A 17,287-nucleotide genomic window follows, 5' to 3' on the forward strand; every position below is an offset into this window, starting at 1 on the left:
CATCCATTACCCTCCAACGGCATCACCGCATCTATCACGATCTATTTTCTTCCGACATCCCACATCACATACCTTATAGTCTTTATAAGGACTGGCTTAAAGGGGCGAAGCAAGAATGCTTTTCATCTTCCCCGTTATCTGTAGAGGACAGTGTAGGGATAAGGTGTTATTGAGCTATTAAAGCTCTGATCATGGCAGGAGGGTAACAGCAATAGCCGAGCCTCAGTTAGAACTTCATTGGCTACAGCATTGCCATCCATTACCCTCCAAGGGTATTGGATTGAATGAACCAATCACCGCATCTCACGGTCGATTCACTCACGTCACATACCAAGTCCTTATAAGGACTGGCTTAAAGGAGCGAAGCAAGATGCTTTTCATCTTCCCCGTTATCTGTAGAGGACAGTGTAGGGATAAGGTGTTATTGAGCACTTAAAGCTCTGATCATGGCAAGAGGATAACAGCAATACCCGAGCATCAGAGAACTTCATTGGCTACAGCATTGCCATCCATTACCCTCCAAGAGTATATGGTGTCCTATCGAACAACCCAACACCACATCACATACCAATATAGGTGGTCTCTATTAAGGTTTCATGGATATTGTAAAATAAATGGTGTTTGGAATTAAATACTCTTTTTTTAAAAAATAATTTAAACAAATTAAGAATTTTGATTTATTTTAAATAAAATATCTATTTCATTAAAATATTATAAAAATTAGTGTGAAACTAATTGGAGAAAAAGTATTATATATTATAAAGTATTCTATTTTATATTTTATAATATAAAAGTATTATATTATAATTCTGAACACAGGTGACCATATTTTTTTTGCAGATATTTCGCATATTTCTCCCTATTAGAAGAAAGATTATTTTAAGTATCAAATTACACAAAGTGATGACATTTATATAAAAATGCATCATATAGCTTTAATTCCTGGCATCGAATTTAATACAAAGACATTTGATATTCATAATTATCGTTTATAGCCATTTTGTGTTAACTTTCAACGACTGCTATTATTCAAATTATTATGATATTGTACAATCACATGATGCTTTCAAAATGATGACAAAGAGATGTTAGTTTTAACGGGAGCACGTGCTTAGCAGTCCGTAGGCTTAATCTTAGCCATTGTCAAATTCAAATGAAGCAACTGCTATTATTCAGACAAAGTAAAAAGTCAGACTTAAGCTGACATATATGCTTACTCATACGAGAAATTTTATGCTCTCATTTACCTAATATAAGTTATGTTCTACGGGACTGAATAATAATCCCATTTTGGAAAGATACTGTCCGATCGATTGTGATACCCATCAAAAATAATCGCTACTTGGAACTTACGCTAGCGTAAGAAATGAAGGTTGACTCCATTTCCAGAACTTAAATTTTCTATTCGCTCGTTCTGTTAGTCTTCTCACTCTGTTACGTTATGGGTTCCGATTCTTTTTTTTTTTTTTTTTGTTTTTTAAATTTTTCACTCTCAGCTGAGCCATTTGCTAACAAATTTAAAGAATAACACGAGAAAGATGTCAAACGACATCAAACACAATTGTTGACTTTTCTTTTGCGCCATATCGTATTCTAGTCTTCATCTCTGTTTGCAGTTCGATAATTACAAACGATATTATTCGTAAGTTTATTCTTGATGTGCTTTCCATTCACAAAAGGTTACAAACTTGGTACATTGAAAGTACGTAGGTGAGCTAAAGGCAGATAAAGCGGAAACATTGCTCTAGAGTCTAAATTGAACTTCTTCAAGCCGATGCAGGCCTGCGGTGAACAAGATGAGGATCTCCCACCGAAAGGTGAAATCCACTTATTATAGACTTTCTTAAATATCTGTTCCTGCATTAACATTCTAACCCATAAAGCATTAGTTGGAAAGCGCAGGGCTATCCACTCTGTCAACTACATCGACAAAAATTAATATAAATTTCACTTTTTTAATAATCTGCGCGGTTAGCCTAGTGGCTAACCGCGCGGATTACTATCTGTGCGCTTCGCATATGTTGCGAAAGGCGCAGATGCCTGGGGAAGGAGTGTCCAAGGTTCGATTCCCATCCACGACGTGAGGAGCTCAAGGATCTTCCTCACCCGTAGCCAAGTTAGCCGTCTTGGGCGTAGAGAGCAGGGTTCCCCCTCCCCCCATTTATCTGGGATTTTTTATCCCGCAAGAGGCAAACCAGCCACGTCATAGGATATACAGGCTACAGTCATAGGATATAGTTCTTATACCCTCATTAGGAGGGCTCAACCAGTCCTAAGGGGCGGTAGAGGAACGTCGGGAACCCCCACACGAATAATAATAACAATAATAATAAAACTTTATTAAGTTTTTATAAGAAAAAAAAAGAAACACTTGTCAGCACATGAACTAAAAAGTTACTTGAAAAAAAATAATTAAAAAAAAACTAGAAAAAAGAATAGAAAAAAATGACCCCATACATGCAGATTCCAAACTAAAATATTAAACTAAACTAAAAATTAATTGGAAATTCATTGAGACAAACGTCATAAACTTGATGTATTATGGTCTTCCTCCGTATTAAGGCTGATTATCTCTGTTTCAGTCGTTAAATCCTGGAAAATATTCCTCTTATCCTAAAAAGGAGAATCGAACACATTCTCACACCAAAGAGCTACACTCTACGCTACTGGGAGTTGACACGAGAGTTGCAAAAAATAGAGAGGATTATTCATAAGAGTTAAAGGAAGAAATGGAAATATTATTGCTAAAAGAGAAAATAACAAAAAAAATATTGATATTTCTTCTTTGTAGTTTACTTCCGTATAGGTTTTTTTCTTATTTTTATACTTCCTTTTAAAGCTGAAGTGACGAATGATGTTGAATCTGGAACCTTGCCTGAATTTAACTTAAAAAAGAAATTGACGTAAACAAAATACAGAGAAAAATACGTGTAATAGATTGGAAGTCTTGACGATGCATTATTAGAAATAGATTTTGCTATGGAAAAACCAACTACTGATTTATTTTTACACTAGATCAATGTGAACACCAATTTATTATATTTCCGGTTCTCGGAAACTTCTTTTGGTGAATACGAAATAAGTGAATACTCCAGGAAAGAAAACGAAGGAGTTAGTCTAGTCGGATAGTTAAAAACACAAAGTTCTCACGTAATACGTGAAAAGAGTGAAAGAAAGTAAAATACATTCTTGTGAAAATGAAAAACATACTTTAAACTATTCAATTCTTTTCACAAAAGTATTCCGAAAGACAATAAATTATTCTATAGAGTTAGTCTGAGAAAATGCAAAGATGTTGCGAAAAACCGCCCGTTGCAAATGTATATTCAGAAAAGAGTTTTCAGAGTCAAACTATCAGATATTTTGTTTTTTCTCCATTCTGTTATCTTAAAAATGTGTTCAGTATTAGTGGATGTACATTTTTCCTAAACGATTCCACGTCTAATATAGATTTCCATTAATTGAATTCTTGTTTTAATCGCTGTAATCATTAACAATAACCCGTTCGGTAACTATGGAGACCATTTGATTGTTTTCATTATTATTATCAGTAATACATTCGATAACTATAGAAACTATTTGTCAATTTCATTGTTGTCATCATTATCAATAGTACGTTCGGTAACTATAGAAACAGCATGATATTGTTAATTTCATTTGTTAATAAACGAAAGATCAAAAAGGATTGCGCATTGTTACTTTTCTAAATCGATAACAGAATTAACAAGCATGACATTACTCAGGATATTTTCTTTCTTATGCGTTTTTTTTAATAGTCCCATTATTTTTGATAAGATGAAATGATTTTTGATAAGGAAAATCATTAAATGACGGAACTTTGCAATTTATATTCTAAAAATAAATAGTCAGTCCATGGCTAAAGATCATCAATTTAATCATGTTTTAATTACCCTGGCTTTAGACAAAAACTCTAATTAATGTAGAGTTCGTTGTATTTTAATGGTTTTATGCAACTTATCCTTATAAAATGCTACAGGAGTTAAAGTATCTATTTTTGTCTTCTTTTTTATATCTATCTCTATATAAGAAAAACGAAATGTGACCTATTAACAGATCACGAACGTTATTAATGATTATTCTTATGTATTAGTGTTGACAGTTTAATTAAATTCCCAAAGTTTGATGAACGCATTTAGAACACGGAATTCAATATATTTTAAAGTCAACTCTTCACTTAAAGCTGTCTTCTTTTTCTTGAAGTATTCTCTGCATCAAAATTTGCATATATGTACACAGAAGGCGTCTTAAAAGATCTGCAAATATTAACAATTTTTTTTTCTCTCGAAAACAAGACATTTTATTAAAGTTTAGCATCATCAGTTGATTAAAACTTTTATTCCCTCTTTTGATAACTAGACATTTGTGTTAGCATTTTTAAACAAGAATTCAGAATAGTTTTAGATATTTTAAAGATGCTATTCATTAGTTTTCTAAAATCTCATTAAGCTCATTACTCCATTGGGAAAAGTTATTCATCGGTAGAGATGATGATTTAAAGATATTCACATTTTTGTTCCTTATTTCTATTTATAAGGAGACAATTTTAAAATATTTGCATTTTTTTCATTTACTCTACGAAAGATCAAGAACAGAATCTACAGTAATTCCAACCTCTACAGAAATTGAAATTTCTATGGTAACAATAATAAGTATGCAAATATAATAAGCGAAAACTTATTTTATTCCATTTAAAATCATCAACAGAGGTCGTCTGCCTCTTCCATTGTTAAAATTATTTCTTTTTAGTTTATTATAAACTCGATTCTCTTCATTGTTGTTTGGCAAATTCTGATTAAGAAGCGAATAACTATTTTTTTTAGTTCCCTAAAGGTTTAACAATACACAATCACCGAACTTAATCTCAGTAGAGTGTATAAATACGTTCCTTATGCAAATAAAGTAAAAATCCATCAGTTATTTCGGCAGTTTTGTTGACGATGACTAAAAGTTCTTTTTAATGTCTTAAGCAATTTAAAGTCGATTTTCTTAAGGGAATTTTGCTTCTGCTACATTATATTAAGTTACTGAATCATGCGAATTTAAATGCATTTTATAAGCATAAGGAATAATAATCTATGGAGAATTCTATTATCGTATTTTTACGGAGAATATTGATTTTTTCAATCAATAACGATGCTATTCACAAAAATATAATTTGAGCTGAATTTTTAAATTTTAAAATTATTTTCCCCCCTTCGGATTGTTGGGATGTTGGACATATGGTATTCGATCTTATTTTGTTCCAAATTTAAGATTAATACAGCGAATAGGATCTCAATTTAATATGTTGTATGGTTCTTTCTAAGTAATCTAAATAATGTCTAACATGGTATGTTCATCAGAGAAATGTAATTTATCCTTTCCCATTCTATTTCCGGTAAGAAAATCCAGTTTGTAATATTTTCTACCTTATTAGGGATCTTGAGATCTAAATGATTAATTTCTTTCAAACTTTGCATGTTGGAAATCCTGCTGTAAAGTAGATGGTAACAAGTAGCATGCGATACATTTTTTTAATCGACTAACGACGCCATCTATATTTCAATCCTAGTGATAGTGTAGAGTTATGCTAACGATACCTTGAGAGCGTCATTAGTAATGAAAAATGACAATTTAATTATGGAAAGTCAGAGCAGAAAAGCTTAAAATTGGCTGGAAAGATTCAGAGATAAAATATTTACCATCCAAAATGTTAGTAACCATGTACTAAACATATCTTGCTTGAAATTACCTAGGCGCATTGGCGATATTAGAAAATCCTCATATGAGACTTGTATTAAGGGATGAAGAGGTTTAAGGATGTTTAAATCAATCATCCATGTTCACTGAAGACAAATCTCTCTCTCCCTGTCTAAGAAAATAGTTTTTTTTTGTTTGATTTCCTTATTGACTGTATAAGAAGAATGTCATATAATTTCTCCATGGTAACGAACTGCTGTCTATCTAAAACACGTGACGTATCACACAGAATGATCAGTACGTATTTCCCGCTCTAGGTCAGAATATTACGTTATACGGAACAATATTGAAACTTTTTTCGTATCTAAGTGGTCAGAGACTTGTTTTCTACCATTTCCATGGTTTTCTGTTCCAGTCCAAGTTTTCCTGTACAGAAAAAAAAGTCATGCGCTGAGACTACGAGTTCCAAGTGTTCTCTACACCCCCTTTTTTTTAAACTGTAAACAATTGCTCAGTGTATTGCTTCTCTTTAGAAAATAACTGTGACCTACGTAGATGTAATTAGTCAAAGAATCCCATTGTGCATAATTATTTAAAGATATTTGCTGTATTGTATGAAATTGTGTCCCTGTCTAAAATTTATTCATCATAACATTCTTTTTTTTATTCTTCTTTTGTCGTTTTGTTTTTCGGTATCCTTTGCCAGTTGATCTAAGAGAAATTTATGACCCAGTAAAAATCTAACTTGGTCTACAAACGCCAACCGATGCCAATTTTATAAAAACAAATATTCTTCCCAGTTAACTGATTGTTTCAGTGGGCATCTGTTCCTGCGTGTGCCAGACAGTGAATGAGTGACCCAGAAATTTCACAAAAATACTACAACGACATCTATATTGGTAGTTAATTTTATTGTTTGCATTTTTGCTAATATTTTATGAGATAACAAGACGGCAATAAAATGAGAACAGTTTTGGAAAATTATCAAAATGGATTTATTGTAGTATTAATTTTCCAATGGAGAACGAAAAAAAAAAGAAATGATAAAATAAAAAAACGAAGCAGGAATAAAGAAAATGAAAATTGGGCCATCTAATAACAAAGGAAATACATTGTAATGCATTCTAGCCTTTACATATCAGACAAATACTGATTTCATATATATATATATATATATATATATATATATATATATATATATATATATATATATATATATATATATATATATATATATATATATATATATGAATCCACTGAACTTATCGTTTTCTGTTTGTATATTCTAATAGTACTTTCAATCATCCATAGACGGCGCTCCGCATTTAATTTCTGAATGCTAGACTGCTTCTAAGTTGCATTTCACACATATACTATGTGCAATTAGTGTTAATTACAGCAAGAAGTGAAATGAATATTTATGTAAATAAAATTTAATTAAAGTATAATAATACGACAAGATTGAACAGCAATTGGATGAACAGAACAGCCGAAGTCGATATTCTTAAACGATGCAGGGTGATTATTCGTTTTCCCAAGAGCGACATCTTATCGCATATCTTCTGAAGTCGACATTACTAACTCTCTTAGAGTTTCATTATACCAAAGCACTTTAATTTAGCTTAATTGCAAATATTCATATATCTTCGTAAGGCAGTAAGTAATCCGTAGAGGTTAATCATCCAAGAAACGACATTCGATGGTAATTTTTAAGGATTTCTCTCCCGGTAAACTGATGAGCACATTTAAACGACGTTATCTGCATACGCATTTGAACAAATTTCGCTCGTGCAGGAATAAGTCAGTGATGATGACATCATCAATTAACTTCTGATGAAATTCAGAAGTTCATCAGAATTTCCTTCAGATATCTGAAGTGCGTGCTTCTTTACATATTTTCTAACAAACTAATAAGTGCTAAATGATAATATCATTTAGTTATTATTATTATTATTATTATTATTATTATTATTATTATTATTATTATTATTATTATTATTATTCAGTAGAAAATATGTTTCACATACATGTAAAGTAGTAAATTGATGAAATTTTTATTAATAGGATTCATGTTGTTTAAGATTTCTAAAATGGTCAATGGAAATTATTGTCAGGTCCCATTATTATTATTATTATTATTATTATTAATATTATTATTATTACTCTTTTCATACACTCTCTTCATAAAAGCTAACCCTAACTTCGAAGTAGGTGGGATTAGCACAGCTTAATCAAATAATCCCTATTAGCCAATTACTACAATTAACTTCCTAGTCACAATAACTTAATTGATAATAAGGATGATGATGAAGATAATAATAATTATTATTTTTAACACTTTATTTTGTTTGCATACATATAATAATTACATTATAAATTAGAGAAATTACAACATTTAAAGATTATAAAAAATACATTGGTTTCTGAAATATTTGTTACACAATTACAATAATCGTCTTTAGTGACATTCCAGCTTGTTATTTTTACAAAATTCAGCAATGAGTGCTGCATACGTGATTCAGTTTCTACATTTCATTTCAGTTAAAATTTTGATAATAATACTTTTTTGCATCTATATTTACAACACGTGTTCTTCTAATATAACAATTAATATTACACGGAATTTTTGAATAATGGATAATAATAATAATAATAATAATAATAATAATAATAATTATTATTATTATTATTATTATTATTATTACTGTTTTGCTACATAATTTGCAGTCTTTGATTATGAGGAATAATAATAATAATTATTTTTTTTGAAATTAAAATAAGTCCTAAATTTTATTTTGAAATAATACATACAAAATAAACAAAAAATAGAAAAAAGTAATATTTATCATTCATGACATATGAAAATTCACATATATCAGACGTATACAAAATGAAATTTTATATACATCTGATATATGTAAAATATTTTTATTATATGTAATAAAAATTATTATATGTAAAATATAATAATTTTTTTAATTCAATGATTTTTATTATTAAAATTATGATTGCATATTATGCATTTACAAAACATGTTGCTCTCGGTTTTTTTTTTTTTTTTTTAAACAGTGAATTTTAAACAAATTTTCCTTTTTTGTATAACGTGTTAATAATAGTTACTTGATGGTAATTTATACTTTGCAATTGAAATTGAATAATATTTCATTTTTAACATCATTCATAGCATAACAATGTGCTATATTTTATAATTTTTTATTTTAATATATTTTAGCGCTATAACTACAGCACTTCAATGTAATAAATATTTTATTTTCCTTCTGTTGATCTCGGTTGAGATGTAATGTCTCACCCTACATCCTCGAAGCTTTTTAATAAGCTTATCTGAGGATGACACCAGTTAGATATTTTTTTGTTGATTTGATTGCTGTGTTGGAAGTAGGCTGATTTTTGAGAGGTCAAATGAATGATCTGAAAGGTCTGATCAAAGTAAAATTGCCAATATATTCTGGGGTTATTACATCTGTCTTGATGGTTCACATTCATTTTCGTTGTGGTCTTCTTTTTGAACTAATTAGGAGACTTTTTTTCATTGCAGCAGTCTTTCTTTGTCTTCTGAGCTTTTGAATTATATAGGCTTTGAAGTTTGTGACTTCCTCAAGAATATCTTGGCATCTCTGATCCACAAAAATTGGTAACTTTTTTTCTGTTTTTGTTTTTCTTGCTTGGTACAACAGATTCTGGTTGAATGGTGTTAAATATTTAGATAGGAAGATTGGTGTGTTGTCTTGCAATGCGTTCACGTCCTTGGCAACTGTTTTTTTTCTGTCTGCTGGTTTTTATGAGATTGTCTCTTGTGTTTTTATGATTGACTTGCATGTAAGACGAACTATGACTGGTGCAGGTCGTGGCAAGCCTTGTTTTTTGCTCTTCCTAGGAATCCGATTTATGGTCTGAATGTTCTTAAGCTGTAGGGGGATGTCAATTGCATGGCCTAATTTTAATACTACGTCTCTGAGGTTTTCTGTAAGTGCGGTTTCAGGAAGACCGTTTATGACAACATCTTGATGTTGTTGCTGAATTAAACATTCATATTGTAGATTTAAGAAATGAAGTTCTTGACGGAGTACGGACGTCTCTTTCATTAAATTGTGTTGCCTGTCAGTTATGGCGTTAATGCTGATTTTAATGTATTTTACCGTTTGCAACACCTATCACTTCTAAATTATTATGTCTGACCAAATCTTCATACTCACTACATTTTTGTGTTATTTGTTCATTCTTTGTCAAAGAGATAAACAGAATGAAAGAAGATCTACTAAGCTGACTTTTATAGTCTCTAGACCATTTTCTATTAGTATATTTAAGGAGTTGAAATTATAGGACTCACCTGCATTTTTTGTCTGTTCAGTTCGTCGTCTGATTTTACCTCCGGGATTAATGGACTGCACCGTAGGTCTCCCTGCAGAGCAGGCATTTTCATTTCTCGCGTGTTGCATTGGTTTTCCGTTGCCAGGTTGTTTCTGAAGTAGCTGGCTCATTTTAAGTGTAGAATCCGACTGCATTTCCTACAGGTTATTTGATTTCCGTCGGGCGATAAATCCTTCAGGCATTTGATGCACTTCATAACTCACCTTTCTTCCCTTGAGCAAGTGTGATTGTAAAGATGGCGACGTCCTTTGTTCTTCGCTCGTTGTTCACCGCGGTTCTCTCTGTTCACTTTTCAGCACTTCAAAATTTGGTTTCTTCTTAGCTGATTTCGGTAAATTTTATGACACCATCTTCGGCGTGTTCAAGTAGAGTTACTTAGAAACACTTTGAAATTAAAAACAGGAGTTGGAACCACTTTAAAGCTATAAAAAGCGGGAGCAGCGATATCATCGTGCGCCCGTTCGTATGCCTACACAGTGCCCTCTCGATAATAATAATAAATAATAATAATAATAATAATAATAATAATAATAATAATAATAATAATTATTATTATTATTATTATTATTATTATTATTGTGACTAAATCGAAATATAATATGTGAATAGTCTAACTGTAAATAGTCATATGATAAAGATAACACTTTGTCAAATAAAAAAAGGAAAATAAATATATGCATAGTAAAATGTAAACTGCAGCATGTAATCATATTAACTATCGTGTGTAACTGTGAACTATATTTGCAAACGATTACCGTGATAGTTATTATTCTGTTATACGAATTTCACATTATGCAAATTATAAAGATATTAAGAGTGAAAAGTGTAACACGTAAGTAATTATAGCACTGTTGTCTAAATATTATAAAATATATGTCATTCTCTTAGAGGTAATGCAAAAGTGAAAGTAAAGTGATGTACCGATGTGTACACATCATTAGTACAGAATTGTAATGTTGTAAAATTGTGAAGTCTCATTGTTCAGTGTTGTGTCGATTTTTTTAATTTTAATTATTCTTGTGAAAAATGAAATTAATGCATATATCATTATCTATTGCACGTTAATAAAAAAAAAGTAATTGTTAATGTGAATAAATAAAAATAAATCGTAATATTACAATGTAAATGATAAAATGCATTTTAATGTTTTAATGTAGAACTGTAACTGTATATTGTTTCCATTAGGATTACAATTAATATTAACATTAATGATAATATTATTGTGTCCTAATCATAATAATTTTAATAACATGTAAGAAAATGTACCCTACATTCATGTAATTTCTTTGAAAGATAATGAACTGTCTGGTTAAAATAAATAAATAATAATATTTAAAAATCAATCACAACCATCCATGCCCATGACGGGATTCGAACCCGACGTATTGGCCTGAAAGCCAATACGCGAATCGCTAAACCAACCAATTCGAGGACATAATAATGAATTTGCTGAAATGGAGTAACTGCATAATATGTGGATTCGAACGAAAATCTCAAATTACGGATGAAATTATTTTTCAGTTCACTTCAGAATCATCATAAGTAACCAATTTTTTTAATGTTTTAAAGTAGTTATTAATTTAAAAAAAATTTTTAAATTTTTTTTTTAATAGAGCAGAATTGATGCACATGAGACCAAACTTGAAATTCTTTTAAGCCACTCGAGGATTCCAATAAGCGGGATGGTGATTTCATCTACCACCTAAAGACAGTCATAAAACATTGTAAGGATTCGAACCCGTAGCTTGAGCTTCAGAAGGTATTCAACCAGGAAGTGCGGTAAAAAAATCGTTATTCTTCTAAAATTGTGACTCCGATCAGCATTTTGATGAATTTATTCTTCTTTTAAGTTCATAGCAGAAGAGTCATCCAATTATATACATACAAACGGTGCATTGAGAAATAGTGACGCTCTTAAGTGAAATACTCTCTTTATCAAACCCCGTATAGAATGATTAATGCCTATTAAAAGCACTTCGCTATTCTTTAACGTCTTTATAAAAAATCTCATTTAAGAATCGTGTGCAAACTTTGATTGTTCCTTCGTGTTTTTTTTTTTTTTTTTTTTTTCGTTTTACGAAAAACGAATATTTTTTTTCCAAGGGGCGGGCACCCGCATCTGCTCGACTTTCATGCTTCTAGTTAAAATGGAAACTAGATAAAATGAATTTCACAGATAAAAAGAGTTACTCTTGGGAAAACTTGATAAAAGCTTACAGTCTGAGCAGTCCTTTGAGAGATCGACTTCTTAAAGGAGAAAAAAAAAGAAAGCTTGATTGATGCCAAGTATAATCGTTTATCCATTGTTAGATGTGTGTTAGGGAGGAAGAAAAACAAATAGAAAAGCACTAACCTCTATCTACAGCAGGCTAGTTCTTTCAGACAGTCCCCCTCCCTTCACTAACAGTCCAAAATTGTGTATAAAAATTGCTTCATTTTTTTCTTACTTATATTTTACGAAATAAAATTCAAGAAAATAAAAATAAAAGAAAGTAAATATTTTGAGATTTTTTGTTTCCATGGAAAAAATAAATAAAAGAATAGATTGAAAGAAAAATCTGGAGTATTTATTCAAACTCTTTTTAAAAGGTTTCGTTGTTTTTATTTAGGATGAATTAATTGTTAGTGTGTGTGATAAATATTAACTATGGATAATGAAGCTAACGCATTACAACTCCTTTTATTAAAAAAGTTAGAATATTCATGTTTGTCGCTAAATATTGCAAAAGTTCGGTAATACGTATCTTAGCTTACATGTTTTCGTGTTAGACGTGATGTGTAGCAGAGTTTAATGAAAAAGCTTATGAAGGGCTCACTCACTCTCTGGTTAAAGTGCTGTCAAAGTGGCAGCCTGCGGGTAAATCTCCTTTAGAATTTATTTTATTTTTTTTAAATTTTTTGGCTAGAAGGGAGAAGCAAAAATGCTTTTCATATTTCCCATTATCTGTAAAGAAAATGTATGGATAAGGTAATATAGCGCTATAAGCTCTGATCATGGCAGGAGGGTAACAGCAATAGCCAAGCCTCAGTTAAAACTTCATTGGCCAGCGCATTGCAATTCATTACACTCCCTGAGTACCCATTTTAGTCGTCTCATACGACAAGCATGGGCTTGTCTTCGGTCTTTGTGCATCGGAATCTTTCCACATACTCATTAATTAGAGGAAAGAATCTTTTAGGCATTTGCCTTATCGAGAAATGCCAGCAAGATGCTGGATACGATGAATTCTCTCTCTCTCTCTGTCTGTTCTCTTTGCGTTTCCTATCTTCTCTTCGTTCCTTCCTCCACATACTTTCTTATCATTTCTAGATACAAATTACTTGTCTTTTTCTACCGATTATCATCAGGGCTATTCTTATCCCGGCCACCACACGGGGTTTGATTTTATTTCACACTCGGATCCCACTTTTACAATAGTTATTAATACTATTTAAGGGTGTCCCTCAACCGGTATCTACTAATCACTAGTTTTAGCAAAGAATTAATAGAAATTTTGATCAAAACATAAAATAGTGATGGTATCCTTTAATTTCTCGATTGCCTGATACCTATCAGAATTTATACTTCACAATTAAATTTAAAAACCGAAATTTTCAACGTCTATTGAATCAGCCAATCATATTACAGTATTTCCTCTACATATAAAGGTTGGAAGCCCAATTTAAAGGTAGTTACTTTCATGCATACTGAAATGCGTAGGCTACAACTACTGTCAGCATGTAATACTTGGGTTTGGGTTTGGTCTAAGCATACTAACGCCTTAAGTATATTCATACTATGTGTTCATTTTTGCGTTTGATTTCTTGTAAACTTCCATTTGATCTCTTTCAAGAAGAAAAACTCTGCTCGAGTTTGTCTTCTTATAGAAGAGTAGAGAAAAGTAAGTCAGAGGTTCATGTTTGTGGAAAACACTGGTTCTCCATATGATATCTGCGAACAAAGCAGTATTTTAAATTTTTTTTTGAAAAAACACTCGTAAGATAAAGTTTGAATTGAAGTAATATTTTAACTTAAATCTTTTTAATAAAAAGGTGAATTTTTTGTTGATTATTTTAATTTATTTTAATATGCATTTTAATTTATTTTAATTTAAATTTTCATTTATTTTAATTTAATTTCTTTAAATTTGTTTTTAATTAACTTTTAATATATCTTAATTTACTTTTAATTTATGTAACTTTAATTTTAAATTTAATTCATTTAAATTTAATTTAATTTAATTGAAAACAATTTCAATTCATTTAAATTTAGTTTATTTTAATGCAATTTAATTCATTTAACTTTAATTTAAATTTATTTTTAATTTATATTAATTTACTTTTTATTTATTTTAATTTAATTTTAATTTTATATTCTAAGTAATGGACAGAGCTCTAAATATCTATCAGTTGTCTTATTTAAACTGCAAAATATTAAATATTAATTTAAATATTATTTTTATTTAACAAAACTTATTTTGTAAATGTTTTTTTGTGTAATAGTCCTTGACAGTTCCCTTTTATCTTTTTTATTTACTGATACAATCTTTCTCTCTCTCTCTTTCTCTCTCTCTCTCTCTGTCTCTCTTTCATACTCTCATATGGCCATTCTGTTACTACCCATTTAGGTAAATAAATGACCGACGTTACTAATGATTCTAGTGTAGCTCGAGATGGAAGCCGTAATGACTTCCGGTCCACCTTTCTAAGCGGTGTCGGTCCATTTCTGCAGCAAAGCATGACTTGCGCAACAGATTTAGGTGGTCGCAGACGAAGGACCGTCACAGATTTCACTCGTTGCCTAATGCTTTGGCAACAGACAGCCCTTGTACTTCTCTTATCAAGTGTGCCCACTCATTAAGGAATGCTTATTGTGTTTATTACATACACACTTAGCATCTCTCTCTCTCAACTGCTGTTTGGAACAATAGTAACAGGCAGAATGGCAACACGTATATACAATGATTATAAAGGCAACTCCGTGCAACTTATACAACCGAAACCGTTCTGTGCAGTTCTGAAAAGCGTGCTTGGAAAGAGGAAGCCATCAACAGACCTTTACAAACTTATAAAGGTTGCAGAAGAGATCAATAACGTGAAATGATTCGCAGTTGGATAAGTTTAGCTCCCACATGTACTTCAACTAAATATATATATATATATCCTTCTCATCCTACGTTACGCTATGGCCTACAGCCTACACATTAGGCCTACCCGCCGAATAGGTTGTTTGCTTGTTATTCCTGGTAGTATTCCATGTCTGTCAAAGCATATGTTCACAGGGCCGGTTCGCCTGCTTTGCGGGAGGAAAAACCCCAGAATAAACTGGGGAAAAAAACCTGCTGTCCACGCCCAAGACTGGCTAATTTGGCTATAGCTGAGGAAGATCCTTATGCTCCTCACGTCTCCAACGAGAATCGAACCTAGGACACGCTTTCCCCAGGCATACAGTATATCTAATCCTTCTCATCTGATTTTAGGTTCAGTATATTTCAGTCTCCATTCCATTGATAGCTGCAGATTTTTCCTAACGTATATATCATCCATCGATATCCTGTTATCCAAAAAAAGATGGACTTCTTCCATTCCAAAGTATGATAAAAAAACTTTAAACATTACAAATCTACTTCCAGATCGGCCCACTAACGGGATATCATCATGTTTGGGAGGGTTTTATAAAAAGCTTATTATGTTGTTCAACAGAGCATCCAGCTGATTAACAACAAACACCTTTCTGATAGATTCGGTGCAAACAGAACCTTTGAAATAGTTACTCCTAGTTCTATTCTTTTCTATCAATACTTCCATGGGTAATATTCATTCAAACTTACATTTATAATTACACATTTTTAATTAAAACTCCTAAATATCGGGTAAAAAATAAAATAAACATTTACCATCAACTTATTGTCTTTCGTTGCATACACTGCAATTCCATCCGATTTGTTTGCTTCTGTTGGATCTCTCTCGAAAACATTTCATTTTGTTCCTCCACATCACAAATATTCTACATGAGATGTTCTATATGCTCCTTGCAATAGAGAGCTGGTAACCGAAGGGAACCGTCTCTTTCTGTAACGAATGTTAGCGGAGATGCACCCTCATATAAACTGGCATCTTGCTCGTTATGCACAGGACCTGACCAATGTGAAAGACTATTTCACATTGGCCAGTTGACCTGTTTGCAATAATGTAAAAACAGGGCGCACCGCTCATCGGTACGCTGCTGAATCAAGGGAGCTAAGAAGTGACAGAAGCATTCCAGGCATCCACAACCTTGCATGCTTATAACCAAGAAGGGCGGACTGATGAAATCATGTTGTTGTCGTCGCTATACCTTTGTGCTTCATTTCCCGAAATAACAGGACCCGGATTCATCACTCCATATGACTGTACTCCACTCTTCTGATCCCAATGCTAACAGGAGTAGAACCTTAACGGTTCCACGTAATTTCGATAGTGGATGACAATACGGTGTGAACGGTGATTAGATCCATTTTTTTGCCACGTGGTCCTTCTGAAAAGCCAGTTGATTAATTATTTTCGATTTATTGGGTTTACTATGAGGTTTAATCCTTCACTAATTACTTGCATTGATTCGCTATTTCCTACCACACGCTCGATACCGACATGATATTTTTCTGTTTACTGCGCAACTCGAGTATATTCCAAAATGGAGCCTACACTTTCTAACCAGTAAGCTGTTGGTTCGAATCTCATAGTGAGGACGGATGGTTGGATATCTTATGAATGCCTTTATGTGATTTGTTATTTTCATTAGCAGCTGAGACACTACTCTCCTTTAATTAGAAGGGGAGAGACACAGTTCGGTTCTAGATCTATAGAGCTGGGTTCCCCCGATTATACAGTCTCGATTTAGCCACAGTATTAAGTATGTAGCAACTAACCTTTCATCAGTTGGATTTACGTGTATATAAATGAGAAAAAAACTTACTGGTTCTATCGATATTCCTAATCATTTCTATACCCACGACTCTTAGAAACCTTAGAAACTTTCGTGCATGTTTGCGATTATCATAAAAACAGACGTTTACAATATTTAATAATTTCCATCCAAAATTACTTTACAAGATCGTCCCTTTTATGAATTCCCAGACGCATTGTCTAAAATAGATGATCGCAGCGTACTAACCGAATATTTGTCAACATTGCAGGATGAAAACATTGGTTACCATTATGTACACACGAGACATAATTA

The sequence above is a fragment of the Typopeltis vanoorti genome, chromosome 17 (assembly GCF_054136105.1).
Source record: "Typopeltis vanoorti isolate ZY-2024b chromosome 17, IOZ_Tvanoo_1.0, whole genome shotgun sequence".
Taxonomy (NCBI): domain Eukaryota; kingdom Metazoa; phylum Arthropoda; class Arachnida; order Uropygi; family Thelyphonidae; genus Typopeltis; species Typopeltis vanoorti.